This window comes from Erythranthe guttata, chromosome 13 (genome assembly GCF_056151865.1).
Source record: "Erythranthe guttata isolate IM_541 chromosome 13, IM_541, whole genome shotgun sequence".
Lineage (NCBI taxonomy): Eukaryota > Viridiplantae > Streptophyta > Magnoliopsida > Lamiales > Phrymaceae > Erythranthe > Erythranthe guttata.
The window spans coordinates 10,771,014-10,777,554 of record NC_142545.1 but is presented as its reverse complement, the minus strand read 5'-3'; the positions used below and the strand labels follow the sequence as shown (position 1 = coordinate 10,777,554).

The 6,541-nt window shown below is 33.1% G+C and overlaps 1 long non-coding RNA gene across 1 annotated transcript; it reads right to left on the bottom strand.

Annotated features, from left to right (window-relative positions):
• Positions 1–3,494: 3,494 nt before the first annotated feature.
• Positions 3,495–4,666, bottom strand: LOC148765877 (uncharacterized). Its single transcript, XR_016029399.1, has 4 exons — positions 4,525–4,666; positions 4,162–4,368; positions 3,822–4,093; positions 3,495–3,722 (listed from the first exon to the last, which is right to left on the bottom strand). It is a non-coding gene; the product is annotated as an uncharacterized LOC148765877 (long non-coding RNA).
• Positions 4,667–6,541: the final 1,875 nt, after the last annotated feature.

Genomic DNA, 6,541 nt, shown 5'->3' with positions numbered 1-6,541 from the left:
CGCTATTACAGGCTTTCATAGCGTTTATATAAATGTTGTCTCTGGCCGAGCTATCTTAGGTCGAGGCTTTTTCATAGCGTTTGTTACACGCTATTATATGGTAAACTACAATAGCGTTTAATGCTCGTTGTAGTAAAGGTTTCTATAGCTTTCCTTGAACGCTATTATAGGAATATAATAGCGGTGATATTATGCTATGAAATATACATATACGCAACAACATTTATTATCTGTTATTGTTAGTCTTTACATAGCACTATGAAAATGCTATTATTTCCTTACGATAGCGTTTTGTAAATAATTGGCAAGGCTGTCTATAGCATTTTTAACCTCTGTACTTTACAAATACATTAAGGAGCCTTTTCATGTAGCTATATACTCAAATTCACATTAATGTAGCAGGCCTACTATAACCTATGTAAAAGACTCTTTCAATGAACATTTATTATTAATATAAAATCAAAAGAGTCACACTATTCTGGAATATCAAGATGGTTGAAATAAAAAATTATCATTAGCAACACCTGAACGAAATGTAAGAAACAAAACAAACTAGCTATCTTCTAGCGTTCATATTAGAAAAAAAGAAGAAAAAAAAGAGATGTATGAGACAATGTCTCAACGAAAAATCGGGTGTTGGGTAAAAGGAATAATTCATGACTGCATCAACTCTTTGCGTTCTAATTCATAATTGATATCCATACCATCCTTCACTGTTAAAAAAGAACAAAATTACAAAAAGAGAAAAAATAATTAAATTACTTGAGGTATAAACAAGAACGACTATAATATATTAGAGGATGAATACAACTGATTTTTATGTCACTTTGCTTACCGAGCTCTAAATCGCAATGACTTTGTTTGCTGGCCATGCTACTGTAGTACCGATAGCATCTTCAATAAATTCCATCTCAGATGTAGGTCTCCAAAGAGATGCGGTTGGCACTTTTACAGTATCTACCCAAATTCTCACAACATTAGGACCCAAAGAAACAAAATGAACTAACTCATTTGGATCCCTTGATGACCATCGCCCTTCTGCAACTACTTGACCAGATTCTCTAACATCTAATAACTTGCACTTTTTGTTCAAATTGTTAGTGTTCACACTCTGACAAATCAAATACGAAAATATTAAAAATAGAGGATAAATTTTAAATAATTAATAATTTATAATTGATAATGTATATAAATATAACTTTACCAGAGGAGATGAAATATTATTGTCTTCTTGACTTTCAAGTGACTTATCCAACAGTACTTTATCTGCAGGCCAAGCTATGGTAGAATTAACTTCATCCTCGATGAATGTCAAATTGGATGTAGGACGCCATAGAAAAGCTTTAGGAATTCTTGAAATTTCTATACCAACTATCATAGCATTGGGTCCAAGAGGGATATTGTTGACCAATGCATTTGGATCACTCGAATACCGAAAACCTTCGGCAACTATTTCATTTTTTCCACTCCAGTCGAACAAAATGCACTTGGTCCTGGAATTATTCTATTACCAAAGTATGTATATTACACAACTTATACTTGTTAAACTAATAAATTAATTTTGAATTACATTATTCAAAGATATAATAAATAAAAAATGTCATCTTACTGAAGAAACGGATATGTTGTCATGTCTCTCAGATTGTTGCTCCATTTGTAAAATAACTCGATCAGCAGGCCAAGCAAGTGTTTCACCTTGAGCTTGATTAATGCAAGTCATTGTAGATGTAGGCCGCCATAGAAAAGTATCTGGTTTATTTGGCGTACCGACCAAAACTTTCAACGCATTAGGTCCCAAAGGAATATGATTGACAAACTCTTTTGGATCATCTGATATCAAACGTCCTTCAGCAACAATATCTTCAGTTCCAGTCCAATCTAATAACTTGCAATTATTTATTGACTCGGTGTCAACAACCTGTAATAGTTGTGTGGATAACATGAAAGACATTCTCCAAAGTAATACAAACAAATTAGTCATTACTCTATTTGCACCTTATAATAATTACTGAATAAAAATATAAACAAGGAAAGCAAGATGCTAGAGAAAAGAAAATAAATAAAGATGAAAAAAGAATGAATGCGGCAGTAAAAAAATCTTTAAAAAAATTCACATAATGCATATATAACTGAAAAATATAATCAACCATATTTTAATTAGTTACTGCACAAAGTCAGAAGCTTAATGTAAGTAACTGACAAACAACAGATAGTAGCCCAACATATGGTTTCATTTATCTAGTGATAAGTTAAGAAAAAGATTAAGAACTATGAGCTTAAATATAAGACTGCCAATTTAAACAAACATAATTCAAATCTCACATGTATTAGCCAGCATAGAACATAAACAAACAAAGAACACTCTCATAAGAAATAAACGTGTAACTAAATATCACATACCTATAGCGTAAAATTAATAACAAAAAATAAAATATTGAGAAGTACAATCACATGAACAATAATTAAGGTGGTGTTTGCAAATGTTTTTTGAAAGTGATTATGCGGTTTTTTTTTGCTCATAATCTGTTTTTAGGTGTTTGCAAAATCAACTTTTGCTTTTGCTTCTCTTAAAATAATCTGCCTTAAGCTATTTTTTTAAAAGCACCCATAACCCTGCTTTTTCAATTTTAGTTCATTTTCCGAAATATTTGCAAACACCCCCAACTTTTAGAAATAAGCACTTAAAACTAACTTAAATCACAATCACTAACTTCTGCTTTTAAATAATCATTTGCAAACACCACCTAAATCTAAAAATAGACTTACCTTCGGAGGTATTTTCACCATGTTTGCTAGGGCTGGGCATTTGGGATTGGGATTTGGGATCCCGTCCCGTCTCGAACGGAATTTTACTATTTGGGACTAAAACTTCGGGAATTCGGGATTACGGGATTCGGGATTGGGATTAGGAACAAATACGGGATCGGGATTCGGGAGTTGGTTCAATCCCGATCGGGATATTTTAATCCCGAATTAGGAAAAAAAGAAAAAAAAAATTAATAAAAAAACACAAACACACACACACACATATATATATAATATTTAGATATATATATATATATATATATCGGGAAATCCCATATATATATATATATATATATATATATATATATATATATATATATATATATATATATAATATTCAAGTTGGTTTAATGTATAAAATAATACTAATGCAAAAAAAATGCAATATTTCTTATTTTGTAGGCAAAAATATGGGATTTCCCGATTCCAATCCCGAATTCCCGAAATATTTCGGGATACCGATATACCGGGATTTAAAAATATGGGACGGGATTGGGATTTGAAATTTCGATCCTGAATCCCGAAATCCCAATCCCGAAAATCCCGAATTCCCGAAATCTCGTCCCGAACTCACCCCTAATGTTTGCACTTTCTTGAATCTAATAAAACAATTTTAGTTTTTGTTAATAAATAAGTAAAACAATACAACATTGTAAAATTTACTATAGGTAACAATAACTTGCCTTATCTTTCACAACCGAATTGACTATGTTCTCCAAATATTTTATTATGTCTTCCATCTTTGCCACATAATTGCACTTGGTTTGAAATATTGTCATTTTGCTCATGGTCATCTCTCTTCCCATTCCTCTCAACCGTCCACATTTATCTTGTCCTAAAACTTTGGTAAGGGAGTCTTCTCTCACATTAGTTGTTGATGGGGATGGTGAATCAACTTCAAATTTGTTAATCTTCTCCTATTTGCAATCATGTATAAATTATATCGATTATTAAGAAAATTTAAATTAAAATCACAGTTTTTATTATAAGTATATAATATAAAATGATTGTCTTACTATAGTTTCCGAAACTGTTGTGTTCACTGGTTCACCATTTTTTCTGGTACGTGATCTAATCCAAACTTTAACTCTTGACACAGAAGAAGGGACTGCACTATTCTTTTCTTTAAGAATAAAAGATTGAAATCAATGAAAAGAGTTAAAACATAACAACATATTTAATAAGATATGGGTATTACCATGTCTTCTGCCAGTCGAGCCATTCCTTCTCGACTGCATGCGTATGGGATCTGTTTTTTTCTGATTGCCTTATACTTTTCACTTACAGCCTGAAATTACAAGTTAGTATGATATTTGTAAATGAAATTATAAGACTGTATGTATAATCTTTAATTACCTTAAATGTTGTACTTGTTTTTTCTCGGGTAAATTTCCTCCACTCAGTTCTATTTTGAATGTTATTAGGTTGCAGTCGAAGTCTTTCTTCTTCATTTTTTGCTCTGAGTATTTTACCTACTAACCTCGATTTTGAGGCTCTCCACAGACATCCCATTGATCTAAATACAACTGATTTATGCCATTCTTCATCTAAATCAAATCTTGCCTAAAACAAAATAAAATAAGACAATGCATTAATTTTAAGAATATAAAATGAATCATAGTTGTATGATATGTCAAAAAGCATGAATTGAGTTAAATATAAACTTGCAAACGAGCCTAAATGAGTTATGTATAAGAATAAAACAAAAATTAATATTACCTGAATTGATTTCCATAAAACGATTTTGATATTTTCACCAAGGTTCGTCCACGTTGGAAGGGTTACTGGTACATGCTCTCTTACCAGTGCACCTATGTAACAAGACAAGAAAACCGAACCATCTCCACATGGTTCACCTTTGTCGGTAAAGTCAACATGTACACGACTCACAAGATCTGCAACAATATCTTTCATTTTGGTGGGACCCCTGGTTTTTTTAGTGTGTCAAGTCTGTTATTGAATCCGGTGAACCGAGTGACGTTGATGCATTTTGTTGGTTCCCTTTTTCAATGGAATTTTAGTCATAGATTATTAGAATGATTAGTTAAAGTCGGCATTTTTTTGCTAATGAACTTATACAAGTATTGAACTTCGTCAGGATGATGCTATGATATTGTTGACTTGTTTTGGGGATTGATTATCCTAGTATTCATTGACATTTTGAACCAAATCCAGTTGATATTTTTTTCCAATTGATAATTGAGGATGTTATGTTTGATTTGGTGTATGTTATTTTTTTTAAAGTAGTTTCAATGCATAATTGGTATATATATTTGTAGGGAAAAAAATGTAATTATTATTATATTTATTATTTTCCGGAAAATTTTTAGGACATTTATTTATGTCCATTTAATAAAATACTTTGTGTCGTAAAATTTGTATTAGGACATTTCTAAGTGCCGATAAAAGTTTTTCAATCCATAAAATTTATGTCTCAAAAAGAGTTTAATAGGACAATTGTTAATGCCCTTATAATTATATATTGGGACGTGTGTAAGCATCTTAATAATAGATTTTATGGACACATGTAAGTGTCGTGAAAAGATTTCCAGAAAAAACCGAAATTAATATGGGGTATATATTAGTGCCTTAATAACCCTTTATTGGGACACATTTAATTGCCTTAAAAAGGAATTTATAATGAGACGGATAATAAGTGCCTCGTGACCTATCGCAATGCACAACTACGTGACATATAATTTATTTGCCTCAATAAGACTAAGTGTCCCAAAATACCATATATTAAGGCATTTTTTTTTGTCTGAAAAACAGATTTTTGTTGTAGTGAATGAGTACGGTAATTTTCTTGTTCTTTAGTTTACCGATGACACTAATGGTTTGTGGGTGTTCCGTGCATGCCATAGCATGAAAAGAAATTTCTAGAAGTGCTTCAAAGGGATCGGGTTCAATGGGAGTGAGATCCTCATTGTAGCTTGAGTCTTCAGGATATGGGTTATCATCGATCATAAATAGCTGGAGCCGCTCACATCGATGACCAGGTACAAATAATTGGGTCACAATAGTAGCATAATCCCTTTTCACGCCGCTCTCGTGCCTCTTGGTTGGTGATTCGACAAACGGGAATTTGGGCTGCAGGATTTAGTTTTCCTCGTTGATTGGGTGGAGGGCCTAGGATGCTTGTCGTGGGATTGCTTGTGGCTTTAGGAATTGCTTGTGTCGTTTGCGAGCGGAAACTATGGGGAAATTTTCGATGTAACATGTTCCTTTCCACCACAAGTCTTGCTACACCTATTGCATCGACTAGGGATTTAGGTTGTTAATTTTAACATCAAGGCGAATCTCATCAGAAAGACCTGCAATCAAACAACCGATTAAAAATGTTTCGGGAGACCGTCTACTTGATCGGATTGTTTTACAAAAGCTTCCTGATATGCTGCCACCGTTGTAGTTTGTCTAAGGTGGGTTAGAGCTTCAGAAGGATTTTCATAATCCGTTTGTCCAAAGTGGCGGATAACAGCCTTGGAAAATTCGTCCCACGTCAAGGGCCCTCGAAACTATGTCAACCATCGATGCCACTGCAAGGCAATCCCTTCAAGATGAAACGAATCAAGTTGAACGTGTTGTTCTGAGGAAATGTTTTGGAACTCGAAATACTGCTCAACCTTGTAGATCCACCCCCTTGGATCCTCTCCAATAAATTTTGGAAAGAATAACTTAACGTGGTGAGTGTTTTGCTCAATGATGGTGTTTGTTGGGTTGCGGTGGTTGGATGTTT